General features: G+C 29.4%; 1 protein-coding gene across 1 annotated transcript in view; it reads left to right on the top strand.

Moving 5' to 3' along the window:
• Positions 1-15281, top strand: part of LOC118205806 (Na(+)/citrate cotransporter-like) — a 120718-nt gene that overhangs the window by 81849 nt on the left and 23588 nt on the right. The window lies entirely within an intron of this gene.

Raw genomic sequence — 15281 nt, 5'->3', positions numbered from 1 at the left:
TTTCCTTCTAATGCATTGTACTAACTATTAATGCCTGTATTAACTTTTTTGGCCAACTATACAAAACTTTGTTGATTCCCTTTTACACGTCTTAATTTTATTCAAAGGATTCACCAAACTATGTCTGACAAATGTAATTTTTACACTTTCCATTTACACATTTACCCTTATATTTAACTTATAAAACATATTCATGCTGTATTTCTGATTCCTTTTTCCCACAATAAATACAGACTTACACATGTTTCTTTATTGTAAGACTTACTAACTTTAAAACAAATCTTACAAGGAGCAATAAATTTTCATGGTATGAAGCCCACTCAAACCAATGCATGGAGCATTTCTACCCAGTTAAGTTTAGATACATACCAATAGTACTTCATTTTTTCTTATTTTACTCTACAGATATTTATACATATATATTCAGAACACTCCCTTTCATTCAGTAAGATTCATTTATACTACTAACACAAATTTTGCTAACTCTTTGAAATATTTTACGAAAATATCTTGTATTTTCTTGCACACATCCTACTTAAATCACCAAACATACACTGAACCTTGATTTTTCCTTCATGTGAAAACGTCACTCGGATTTTTAATATGATTCCACCATTTACCGCAGAACTTTATAAACACTACTCTATTTGAACTTATCACAGCCTAACTCTCTTAACAAGGTACAGAAGATTGAATTATATTTTAACTACAGAGAAGAATATCCACATTGTAATGAATTATTTTAAATTTGAATTATAATCACATTTTGTGAAGGAGAACTTAAAGTCTATAATACACATGGAATTAATATTCAGCCATGGAAATGAAACTTTATCGCCTTTTTCCCAATTTGGAATATAAAAATTTGTTAACTTGGAATATTTTTAACGTATTCATTGTAACTTAACTGAAAAATACTCATATTTCCCATTGTCAATAATTTATTTAGCACTGAACTCTTACAGCCTTTTGAGAACGAAATTTAATTTATCATACCTGACAAATGACTCCTACATAGTTATGATACATTACACGAAATACTGAGTAGAGTTCCAAATAATGATCTAACATTGTAATTAACATAAAAGACCTAACACAAATAATTTTAAGATAGAAATTTCAAACTGACATTGCTTACTAATGAACTTTTACAGCTTTTTTTGACTGACATTTAACTTCTCATAGATAATAAATAAAATTACACACAAATAATTATACAAAATAGGTAATAATGACAGAAAGTCCATATAATGATCTACTATAGTCACCAACTTTAAAAATTTTAACGCATTTCTAATATAAGAAAGACCACACTTTTTTGAAAAGCATTATTTTAATTAAACATTGGAGCCACGCAGTCCTGCGCACATGCATAACATCTTTATTTATCATGAGCATGACACATAATAAGTAAATAAAATTTTCACAAAGTACGAAACACATTTCTCTTTTAACTGAACTGTACTCTTAAGAAAAATGCAGTATGGAATGCTTAGAACACTCAGGGCCACAGTTCCTCATTTCCCCACGCATTGACCAAAATATACATGTGCTTTAAAATCAGTTAAACAAATTCAAATGTTAGTATTCAAAGAGGAATACTTCACAAATTAGATGAAAGAAAGGTACACAATGAATTTGAGTGAAAAATACACAAAAGCATGTAAGGACCGAGAAAAAGATGTATTCGTGGAGAACTTTTTTAAGATAAACTTGCTCTATTTTTGCACATGGGTTACATTTCGCATTTCAGATTAAGGAAACATTCAAGATAATTCCTGTATAACTAGGGATTTTATTCACACTTGTTAGTACTGTAATTTATTAGAACAGTCACAGACATATAGGACAAGTATGCCATTTCCAAGGAAAACAATTTTCCCAAGCCAGACTTTAACAGTGAAATATAAAAGGGAATAAGAATATCCCATATTTCAAACAAAATTAGTATCTGAGTATGCAAAAACATGAACAAGAAACGAATATTTTTTCTGAAAATGTTCCGAATGGTTTAAGTCAGGACTAGTTTCATGAACAGAGCATGAAAAATAATGATGAATTTTTAATTTTATTTTGTCTGTAGTACATTTACTTATGCTAAAATCTTCCATTTTGGTTGACTGTACTTTACATTCAGACCTAAGTTGATAAATCAGAGGGATTTTGTGTTTTAAAGCTTCAAATTCAGAAATACTACAACTCAAAAGCAAAAAGATTAAAACGACAAGAGAATATACTGCAAGCAAGCGAACGTGATAAATGACTTTTTGGGCTGAATTTCATGAATTCATAGATGGGGTGCAAAATTTTAATGCACTGTATATGAACTATTTTTCAAATGTATTACGATTACCAACTTTACATAGACTTTAAGTAAACATTTCATGTTAATTTACCATTTTATCTATGTATTTACTAAATTTTTGCATTTTGTTTATAAATATAATAACAAAAGGACATAAGAGAACATTTGTTTCTTGAAAATGTCCATAATTTTACCCAACTTTTATTTCTTTCATAGCTTTGAAGTAACCTATTAAACACATAGTTATCTTGTATTGACCAGACAGCCGTTGGTCTTGCCAATGTCTGAGGGAAGTCACAAAGCTAGAGAATTTAAGTAATATTTTACCAGTACGGAGACTTCTTACGGCGTTTTCGATGAAAATTGACCGAATTTAGTAGTTCATTACTAACCTAGGAGCCTTTAACTATTTTTTTTTATTCGAAAAAAACACAGCAGAAATTATCATCAAGATTTTCCATACAGATATATTGTACTACTTTTCATGCCATTACATTTCAAATGAAATTTGATTCACTGTCAGATAGTTAAATATTTGTTATTTTTTCGCATACGAATGCATTTTCGTGTCTCACATACGCTCATTACATATGATTTAACAAAATTACGAACAAGTTAGAAGTTAAATGAATATTTCCTGAAATACTGTACATTTCATTCCGGAAAGTTTACATGAGTACCTTCATTTCGAAACCCCTAATGTTTCTTTTCCTGAAATCAAAGTAAATTTTGAGTGTAGAATTTTCAGTTTTGACAGAAGTTATTTGTAAGTGGCTGTGATGTGTTCGTGTTTTCATAAACCGTTTTTGTGAAACACCCTATTGGTAACCTTTAGAACAGTTTAAATATTACCATTTTTTACCTTACTGCCACTGCAAATCATTGAATTTTCAAATATTTTCCTTTTTTATCGTTTACAGTGCCTCGTAAAGTTTTGAGAACAAATTTTTACTAAATACTTATATCATTCGATTTAATAATTTTGTTACACGTTTGGAAGATTTAACTTCACTATCACGCTAAACCAGAAGTTAAGAAAAGAAATGTAATTGTTATCTTAGTATTCTATGGGGATAGATTAATTTTCTCTGACATTGACGTATTCGTATGTAGATAATAGAGACTTTTAACCCAGCTCATACAGACTTGGAATATTTTCTCTAAGTCACCACGATGACAGACTTGCATTGTCATAGACGTTTTTCTCGTGAAATATATTTCTTTCTTAAAGGTTTATATACTAATTTCTTTAGAAACATGTCTAAGAAAATACCTCATCTTCATAAGAAACATCAGATTTGATTTAAATTAATAATAAAATAAGAATCATTAATTTGTAAATATATTTCTCTTTGACTCAAAAGTTTCTTTATCATATTCGAAATGAACAATTAATTGTACATAACTAATATATTGTATTGATGAAGCAGAGTTATATTTTACCTTACTGCATTATATTTCAAAGTGAATGTGTTTTATTGCATATTTTAATAAAATTTTAAAAGCTTAAATGAGTGTTTCATTACAAAATTTGTACTTTCTAACTTCATTCTACTGAAACGAAAACATTCATAACTTATTACGAAGAAAAAGTTTTACATATTATACTTTTTGATTAATTTTCATACCACAGTATTATCTTTGAAAATTTGTTTCCTAATCCACTGCTAATATATTACTAATTTTCGCTCTTTCAATACACTTCGTACGTGATAAAAAAACTCAGTTTAGAAACTTTTTTCCTTAACGCCTTGTATTGCATTGCTGAACCGGGGCCATGCTTTCATTTTTATTACACATCATGCGAATATTTTAAAAAAAGCATATTTTTCCTTCTGTTAGCACAATTTTAACCAGCATTTTACTATTACAGAGACTTCTTTAGTAAAATTTCGACGGTTAAATTGATCGTTTCATTATTAATTTTGAAGATTCTGGATATATCCTATTTAAAAGTTCATAACCGATTAGCAAAATAATTTATATATGTACTTTGTTGTCCTCTTGGTTAATTTTTAAAGCGTTTTTCAACTATAACACTTGATTTCTAGCGAAGTATCGAAATGATTATTTACTTTCCACTTTTTCCAAAGAATTTCGTAGACACATATGTTCAGTACAGAATATTTTCCTAACTTAAAAATATTATTACCAAAATAGAAAAATATGCAAAAATTTCCTAAAAATTTATATATTTGTTTTTTAAAAACATGTACACGAATATCCACATTTAATTACTTAATGTGTACTTTCCTATATCAGAACTAAAATTTCGAACGAAAATTTTTTAAATAATGTCATATTCCATAAAATTTATGTCTTTGTGATGTCATCGTCTTTTCGCAAACGTTTTGAGAGTAGACGTTTAGACATTTCGAAACTGTTTCTCTTTGCTATCGGAAACTATTTTATCTTTGCTGTTGGTATATGCCAATGAATTCTGGATACTTTTTTCTCTTGGTTTATCTTCAGCTTATGAGTTATTTAAATACTTAAAAATATATTTGTAGATCTTTTATGTTGACACTTGTGATAGATTTTTTTTGGACGTTTTTGGAAAATGTATTTTATTCACGTGAATGAAACTGATGTTTTCTTAAAATTTTATTATTCAGAGTGTTAGTCAATTACGAGAGAATGCCGGATTTGTTCTCTTTATTCAACATTCATATGAACTTCGGTATTCCAAATCCCTCACGAAAAATGTAATTTTTCTATCAGTAATAGGAAAACGAATGGAATAAATGCAGGTTATGCAGACATAAGATAAAAAATCTGGAAGTAAAAGACATTCTCCAGATCTAAACAATTCAGTAGAATGTGCAAATATTCATCCTATTCGAAGCTTATTTTTTCAATTACATAGAATATAAAATGTAAATTTAATAAAAAGAGATATAATGAAGATCAAGTATTCTGCAAAATCTGGATGGTAATTATACAAAATTAGTTATAGAGCAGGTTTTCGTAAAAAGTGGATCCAGCGGAGGAGACATGCCAGCAGTCTCCGGAAACTCTAATTGGTCATTTGATCTTCGCTCTTACGTAGAATTTACAATTCTACTTAGCTTTTGTAATAGCAAAGATCAGGTGCTCACTTAGAGTTTCAGTAGACTGCCGGCGTGTTTCCTCCGCTGGAGCCACTTTTTACGAAAACCTGCTCTATAACTAATTTTGTATAATTACCATCCAGATTTTGCAGAATACTTGATCTTCATTATATCTCTTTTTATTAAATTTACATTTTATATTCTATGTAATTGAAAAAATAAGCTTCGAATAGGATGAATATTTGCACATTCTACTGAATTGTTTAGATCTGGAGAATGTCTTTTACTTCCAGATTTTTTATCTTATGTCTGCATAACCTGCATTTATTCCATTCGTTTTCCTATTACTGATAGAAAAATTACATTTTTCGTGAGGGATTTGGAATACCGAAGTTCATATGAATGTTGAATAAAGAGAACAAATCCGGCATTCTCTCGTAATTGACTAACACTCTGAATAATAAAATTTTAAGAAAACATCAGTTTCATTCACGTGAATAAAATACATTTTCCAAAAACGTCCAAAAAAAATCTATCACAAGTGTCAACATAAAAGATCTACAAATATATTTTTAAGTATTTAAATAACTCATAAGCTGAAGATAAACCAAGAGAAAAAAGTATCCAGAATTCATTGGCATATACCAACAGCAAAGATAAAATAGTTTCCGATAGCAAAGAGAAACAGTTTCGAAATGTCTAAACGTCTACTCTCAAAACGTTTGCGAAAAGACGATGACATCACAAAGACATAAATTTTATGGAATATGACATTATTTAAAAAATTTTCGTTCGAAATTTTAGTTCTGATATAGGAAAGTACACATTAAGTAATTAAATGTGGATATTCGTGTACATGTTTTTAAAAAACAAATATATAAATTTTTAGGAAATTTTTGCATATTTTTCTATTTTGGTAATAATATTTTTAAGTTAGGAAAATATTCTGTACTGAACATATGTGTCTACGAAATTCTTTGGAAAAAGTGGAAAGTAAATAATCATTTCGATACTTCGCTAGAAATCAAGTGTTATAGTTGAAAAACGCTTTAAAAATTAACCAAGAGGACAACAAAGTACATATATAAATTATTTTGCTAATCGGTTATGAACTTTTAAATAGGATATATCCAGAATCTTCAAAATTAATAATGAAACGATCAATTTAACCGTCGAAATTTTACTAAAGAAGTCTCTGTAATAGTAAAATGCTGGTTAAAATTGTGCTAACAGAAGGAAAAATATGCTTTTTTTAAAATATTCGCATGATGTGTAATAAAAATGAAAGCATGGCCCCGGTTCAGCAATGCAATACAAGGCGTTAAGGAAAAAAGTTTCTAAACTGAGTTTTTTTATCACGTACGAAGTGTATTGAAAGAGCGAAAATTAGTAATATATTAGCAGTGGATTAGGAAACAAATTTTCAAAGATAATACTGTGGTATGAAAATTAATCAAAAAGTATAATATGTAAAACTTTTTCTTCGTAATAAGTTATGAATGTTTTCGTTTCAGTAGAATGAAGTTAGAAAGTACAAATTTTGTAATGAAACACTCATTTAAGCTTTTAAAATTTTATTAAAATATGCAATAAAACACATTCACTTTGAAATATAATGCAGTAAGGTAAAATATAACTCTGCTTCATCAATACAATATATTAGTTATGTACAATTAATTGTTCATTTCGAATATGATAAAGAAACTTTTGAGTCAAAGAGAAATATATTTACAAATTAATGATTCTTATTTTATTATTAATTTAAATCAAATCTGATGTTTCTTATGAAGATGAGGTATTTTCTTAGACATGTTTCTAAAGAAATTAGTATATAAACCTTTAAGAAAGAAATATATTTCACGAGAAAAACGTCTATGACAATGCAAGTCTGTCATCGTGGTGACTTAGAGAAAATATTCCAAGTCTGTATGAGCTGGGTTAAAAGTCTCTATTATCTACATACGAATACGTCAATGTCAGAGAAAATTAATCTATCCCCATAGAATACTAAGATAACAATTACATTTCTTTTCTTAACTTCTGGTTTAGCGTGATAGTGAAGTTAAATCTTCCAAACGTGTAACAAAATTATTAAATCGAATGATATAAGTATTTAGTAAAAATTTGTTCTCAAAACTTTACGAGGCACTGTAAACGATAAAAAAGGAAAATATTTGAAAATTCAATGATTTGCAGTGGCAGTAAGGTAAAAAATGGTAATATTTAAACTGTTCTAAAGGTTACCAATAGGGTGTTTCACAAAAACGGTTTATGAAAACACGAACACATCACAGCCACTTACAAATAACTTCTGTCAAAACTGAAAATTCTACACTCAAAATTTACTTTGATTTCAGGAAAAGAAACATTAGGGGTTTCGAAATGAAGGTACTCATGTAAACTTTCCGGAATGAAATGTACAGTATTTCAGGAAATATTCATTTAACTTCTAACTTGTTCGTAATTTTGTTAAATCATATGTAATGAGCGTATGTGAGACACGAAAATGCATTCGTATGCGAAAAAATAACAAATATTTAACTATCTGACAGTGAATCAAATTTCATTTGAAATGTAATGGCATGAAAAGTAGTACAATATATCTGTATGGAAAATCTTGATGATAATTTCTGCTGTGTTTTTTTCGAATAAAAAAAAATAGTTAAAGGCTCCTAGGTTAGTAATGAACTACTAAATTCGGTCAATTTTCATCGAAAACGCCGTAAGAAGTCTCCGTACTGGTAAAATATTACTTAAATTCTCTAGCTTTGTGACTTCCCTCAGACATTGGCAAGACCAACGGCTGTCTGGTCAATACAAGATAACTATGTGTTTAATAGGTTACTTCAAAGCTATGAAAGAAATAAAAGTTGGGTAAAATTATGGACATTTTCAAGAAACAAATGTTCTCTTATGTCCTTTTGTTATTATATTTATAAACAAAATGCAAAAATTTAGTAAATACATAGATAAAATGGTAAATTAACATGAAATGTTTACTTAAAGTCTATGTAAAGTTGGTAATCGTAATACATTTGAAAAATAGTTCATATACAGTGCATTAAAATTTTGCACCCCATCTATGAATTCATGAAATTCAGCCCAAAAAGTCATTTATCACGTTCGCTTGCTTGCAGTATATTCTCTTGTCGTTTTAATCTTTTTGCTTTTGAGTTGTAGTATTTCTGAATTTGAAGCTTTAAAACACAAAATCCCTCTGATTTATCAACTTAGGTCTGAATGTAAAGTACAGTCAACCAAAATGGAAGATTTTAGCATAAGTAAATGTACTACAGACAAAATAAAATTAAAAATTCATCATTATTTTTCATGCTCTGTTCATGAAACTAGTCCTGACTTAAACCATTCGGAACATTTTCAGAAAAAATATTCGTTTCTTGTTCATGTTTTTGCATACTCAGATACTAATTTTGTTTGAAATATGGGATATTCTTATTCCCTTTTATATTTCACTGTTAAAGTCTGGCTTGGGAAAATTGTTTTCCTTGGAAATGGCATACTTGTCCTATATGTCTGTGACTGTTCTAATAAATTACAGTACTAACAAGTGTGAATAAAATCCCTAGTTATACAGGAATTATCTTGAATGTTTCCTTAATCTGAAATGCGAAATGTAACCCATGTGCAAAAATAGAGCAAGTTTATCTTAAAAAAGTTCTCCACGAATACATCTTTTTCTCGGTCCTTACATGCTTTTGTGTATTTTTCACTCAAATTCATTGTGTACCTTTCTTTCATCTAATTTGTGAAGTATTCCTCTTTGAATACTAACATTTGAATTTGTTTAACTGATTTTAAAGCACATGTATATTTTGGTCAATGCGTGGGGAAATGAGGAACTGTGGCCCTGAGTGTTCTAAGCATTCCATACTGCATTTTTCTTAAGAGTACAGTTCAGTTAAAAGAGAAATGTGTTTCGTACTTTGTGAAAATTTTATTTACTTATTATGTGTCATGCTCATGATAAATAAAGATGTTATGCATGTGCGCAGGACTGCGTGGCTCCAATGTTTAATTAAAATAATGCTTTTCAAAAAAGTGTGGTCTTTCTTATATTAGAAATGCGTTAAAATTTTTAAAGTTGGTGACTATAGTAGATCATTATATGGACTTTCTGTCATTATTACCTATTTTGTATAATTATTTGTGTGTAATTTTATTTATTATCTATGAGAAGTTAAATGTCAGTCAAAAAAAGCTGTAAAAGTTCATTAGTAAGCAATGTCAGTTTGAAATTTCTATCTTAAAATTATTTGTGTTAGGTCTTTTATGTTAATTACAATGTTAGATCATTATTTGGAACTCTACTCAGTATTTCGTGTAATGTATCATAACTATGTAGGAGTCATTTGTCAGGTATGATAAATTAAATTTCGTTCTCAAAAGGCTGTAAGAGTTCAGTGCTAAATAAATTATTGACAATGGGAAATATGAGTATTTTTCAGTTAAGTTACAATGAATACGTTAAAAATATTCCAAGTTAACAAATTTTTATATTCCAAATTGGGAAAAAGGCGATAAAGTTTCATTTCTATGGCTGAATATTAATTCCATGTGTATTATAGACTTTAAGTTCTCCTTCACAAAATGTGATTATAATTCAAATTTAAAATAATTCATTACAATGTGGATATTCTTCTCTGTAGTTAAAATATAATTCAATCTTCTGTACCTTGTTAAGAGAGTTAGGCTGTGATAAGTTCAAATAGAGTAGTGTTTATAAAGTTCTGCGGTAAATGGTGGAATCATATTAAAAATCCGAGTGACGTTTTCACATGAAGGAAAAATCAAGGTTCAGTGTATGTTTGGTGATTTAAGTAGGATGTGTGCAAGAAAATACAAGATATTTTCGTAAAATATTTCAAAGAGTTAGCAAAATTTGTGTTAGTAGTATAAATGAATCTTACTGAATGAAAGGGAGTGTTCTGAATATATATGTATAAATATCTGTAGAGTAAAATAAGAAAAAATGAAGTACTATTGGTATGTATCTAAACTTAACTGGGTAGAAATGCTCCATGCATTGGTTTGAGTGGGCTTCATACCATGAAAATTTATTGCTCCTTGTAAGATTTGTTTTAAAGTTAGTAAGTCTTACAATAAAGAAACATGTGTAAGTCTGTATTTATTGTGGGAGAAAGGAATCAGAAATACAGCATGAATATGTTTTATAAGTTAAATATAAGGGTAAATGTGTAAATGGAAAGTGTAAAAATTACATTTGTCAGACATAGTTTGGTGAATCCTTTGAATAAAATTAAGACGTGTAAAAGGGAATCAACAAAGTTTTGTATAGTTGGCCAAAAAAGTTAATACAGGCATTAATAGTTAGTACAATGCATTAGAAGGAAAAGTTCTGAGTATCTCCAACTTAGTAGTAAAAAAAGTAAGAAATGTAGTATTCCAGTTAAACTATATAGAAAGAGCATTGTGTATATTGGCTTAATGTTACAGAAAATATTATCTAGTGAAGTTATATGCATGTAAATTCCAGCTTAAAATTTCAAAGACACAGAAATGTAGGTAAGTTTACTTTTGGAGAAATGGAAATGTAACATCGTATTGTATTTAAAACAAGGGAAAAATTTAAGGGTAAAATAAAAATGTAACAAAAAAATTTGTGTAAACAAAAAACTCAAAAAAATTAAAATTATGAAACTAAATATTACTTTTGTAAAAAAAATTAAGTTAAAAATATAGTAACAACTTTTTTTAAAATGAAAAGCGGAAAGGAAAATTAAATTTGGAAAAATAAATATTTCTTTTGTAAAACCAAAAAAAAGTTTAAACAAAAAATTAAAATAAAGTAAAGTAAAAATACGAAAAGGAATAAATTTTGGGAAAAAAAAAAAAAAAAACTTTTGCAAAATAAAAAAAGTGAAAAGGAAAAATTCAATTCGTAAATAAAAATATTACTTTTGTAAAACCAAAAAGAAAGTTAAACAAAAAATTAAAATGAAGTAAAAATACAAAAAGGAAAAAAAACTGGAAAAAAAAAAAAAAAAAACTTTTGCAAAATAAAAAAGTGAAAAGGAAAAATTCAATTCGTAAAAATAAATATTACTTTTGTAAAACCAAAAAGAAAATTAAATATAAAAAAAAAAAATAAACTTTGCAAGATAAAAAGTAAAAAGAAAATTTAAATTCACTTTTGTTGAAGTTAAAAATAAAATTTATGTTTGGGAAAGGGAAAAAAATAAAATAAAAATTAATAAATTAACTAATAACTTAAAAAAAGTAAGAATGAGATGAAAATTGAAAACAATTAAAAGTATCTTAATAATAAAAAAAATTAAACCGTGGGAAAATCTTACATTTAAAACAGCAGTGAATAAAGTAATGATTAAGAAGCCAAAAGAAATCCTAGCCGTCGTGTAAAAACAAATGTGTGACGCGGTTTTCATGTCAAAGCGCATGCGCAGACTTTCAGCCTTATGTCATCAATGGTGCAAAAACTCAAAGGGACAAAGAGAGTTTCAAATAACAAGTCTGATAAGAGGACAGGGTAGCCGAGCGGTAAAGCGCTAGACTCCCATCCCAGAGATAGCGAGTTCGAATCCCAGCGGTGGAGTTACTTTTAAAATTCAGGGAAAATAATATTAATTTCCACAAAAATTCATTAAAGGTAATAAGTAAAATAATGATGTACTAAATAGTTAATAATTAAAAAGTTAAAATTAATGACGTATTAAAAATTAATCAAATAACAAAATAATATTAATCACATGTCAAATAATTAAAAATAATAAATTAAAAGTGATGTCATTCCAAACACGTGGTTAAATAGCTCATTGCCATAAACATAAAAAATAGTGTCGTTGCCACAAAAAATAATCAACTTTGAAAAGATCGTTGCCACAGAATCAAAACGAAACTTTGAGGATGTCATTCCGTCTACGTCATTCCTTCCATCTACGTCATTTCCGGTTGTCACGAGATTCAAGATGGCGGCGACCACGCCCCTTTTCTGTGACGTCACTTCCGCCTACCGAGTACCTCCGCTTACTACTCACGTACGTACATACGTTCGTACAGACGTCACGAAAAATTCTCTTCAGAATTCATTTTAAAGCAGTTTTTTAGTTTTTCTTTGGAGGAAAAGAGTCTTTTATTCTGACCTTACGTACAGATATCATGCAAAAACATCGTTAAATTGCATTCGAAAGCGGCCAAAGTGGATATTTTCGTTGAAATATGCTGCCTGAAGCTTTTCGCGATTACAATACTTCCTTTTTACTTCGTACAAGGAAGTAATAACAAAAGCGCAACCAGTTCCATCTTCATATCCGGAGCCGTCAGTGTATATATCAATCATACCAGTATTCATATAATCTTTATCGTACGGTATACCCTTGAAATCTTTTGGATGCATATTAATAAAATCTTTTCCTGTTAAGACGTTACCATTCAAAACATCACCATTTTCCCATGTTAAAATCTTTTTAAAATACATAATATATATAATAAGGTATTTCTCCCGCCTTTCTAGCGTGCCATCGTAGTGTAGTGGTTCTGCACGCTAGGCCGGTATTCCATAGGTCCGTGGTTTGATTTCCGGAGAAGGCGTTGCTTATTTTTCATCTTGCCTGCTTCCAAAAAAATCCTAATATCTCTACAATGTGCAAAGAATATGATTTTTAATAAATAAAGGTAATACAAAAAGCGTTTAAAAACGCCAGTTGGGAGTAATATACAATCTAAAAGGTTTCAGAGTTTTAGATTTTTGTTATCTTTATCTTTGTTCTTTCAAAGTTGGTTAAAAGCATATTAAACCTAAGTTTATTCATACAATTTAGTAAACTGCCAATCGCAGATTAGCATTACACTTGAAGAAATGTTATTTGGAAGCGGAACTCAGATCTTTCTTCTTTAGTCTAATCAACCAGTCGGGCCCGGTAAAGCGGCCGAGCGGTAAAGTCGCTGAACACTGGTAGTTCGGTCCGAGGTTCGAATCCCGCAAACGGGCTGGCTGCATCGGTGTTTTCGTGGTTTTCCCCATGTGTAACGTGTATACGAGGCAGTTCCCCTTAGAAAGTCCTCCACGAAGGCATCGCTCCCCTTAGGCAGATAGCCCTCGAGGCTTTGCCGTAATTAAATAACCTAACCTAACCTGCAACAGTTGTACAGTTGAATTCAAGAAACAATGGTAGTTCTGTTCCAGTTCCATTGTCAGCGATTGAGATGAAATTTTCGGTGTTTCCTCATGAGCAACGCATTTTTATGTTTACCACTTCTCTTTTGCCTTATTTTAATTCTATGCACCGTGTTTCAGTTATGCAAAAAGCAACCAGGAAGACCCAAAACAATGTAAATGTAGTAAATTTTCTTACAAGTTTTGTTTGGACTTGTTATTAACTATAAATAGGGATTTATAGTTAATGTTATGTAATCTATCAGCTTAGTACTAACTCTAGACAATTACGACAAAATTTATAAGCTCGGAAAAATAAATTAAAGCACTAGTTACGACGTAGTATATTAATTAGTGATACTGCTAGTAGTTATCGTCACAGCTAAGATCTCGAACTCAATTTTTGGTTGCTTATTAAATCAACCAAAAACGCGTGATGATAAGTTAAACTTAAAATTCTTAAAAACGGTGCTTGCAGAAATTATTTAAAAAATTTGTGCCATTTTAAAAACAAACAATGTCGGGCACTTTTCCGTTTCGCCGGCGCAAATCTCGCCAAGCAGTCTTTATTGGCGACAGCATACAGTATACACATAAAAAATGTTAACAAATGTTAGTTCTAAGAATTTTTACTTCCTTGTACGAAGTAAAAAGGAAGTATTGTAATCGCGAAAAGTTTCAGGCAGCATATTTCAACGAAAATATCCATTTTAACCGCTATCGAATGCAATTTAACGATGTTTTTGCGTGATATCTGTACGTAAGGACAGAATAAAATACTCTTTTCCTTCAAAAAAATTATAAAAGTGCCTTAAAATAAATTCTGAAGAGAATTTTTCGTGGCGTCTCTACGAACGTATGTACATATCTCGCATAACTCAAAAACGAGTAGCCTCAGAAGTTGAAATTTTGCATATAGGACTGCTATAACATGTAGATGTGCACCTCGTACTTTGGTTGCCATCGGCCGCACTAAACGTATATAAATATATTTATATATATATCCACTCTGTTACCCGGCTCAGTGATCTCAGTTTCTTTGCTCTTAAATGTTTGTAAATGGTACATTTTTTGCTTTAAAAAGGATTGAATTATGTTGTTTTTATCTTCCGGTTAAGGATTTTATGCCTTTAGGAAATCTGTGTGCAATATTTTTAGAATTATCAGCTATTTTAAAGTTGTTTAATTGCCGCTAAGCCAGTTTATAATGGCGGCCATTGATGTTTACATTTGAAACAGGAGACTAGTGGATTTGTTGCCAATCTAGAGAAACTTAGCTTCGCAACAACAAAGGTAACGCATTCATTTATTATTGCCAATTAAATCATGCTTAATTCTTTCTGGAATTTTTTCGAGGAAATAAGCGTTTAAGATTTACTTCTTAATTTTTAATACAGATATTTTGAGTTTTTATGTATTTTTCCTTCTCGCGAAGTGAGAATTTAATTAATTAAATGAGAAATACTCAATCGTCTGTAAAAAAACTGTTTCTTTTTGTTTTGTTTACTTAATTTCTTTTATACATATTTCGAGCTTTATTATAGTATTTGAATAGAACATGTGGCAACGATTAGATAATTCTTTAAATGATATAAATTTTGTGCATTCTGAGTTATAATATGAATAAAATGTAATACTGTTAAGTAAACCTAGCGCCAGAGTGTCGCTATGGTAAACAAAGTGAATTTTAAAGAAAGCATTTATTCTATTGTGGTTTATGCGCTGTCGGCGAAGTAGGTTTAATTCAATCTAATAAGTTTAAAAATGCAAGAAA

The sequence above is a fragment of the Stegodyphus dumicola genome, chromosome 3, assembly GCF_044657685.1.
Source record: "Stegodyphus dumicola isolate Sdum_Otavi_A_Nest chromosome 3, ASM4465768v1".
Taxonomy (NCBI): Eukaryota; Metazoa; Arthropoda; class Arachnida; order Araneae; family Eresidae; genus Stegodyphus; species Stegodyphus dumicola.
This window is presented reverse-complemented; position numbering and strand designations above follow the sequence as displayed.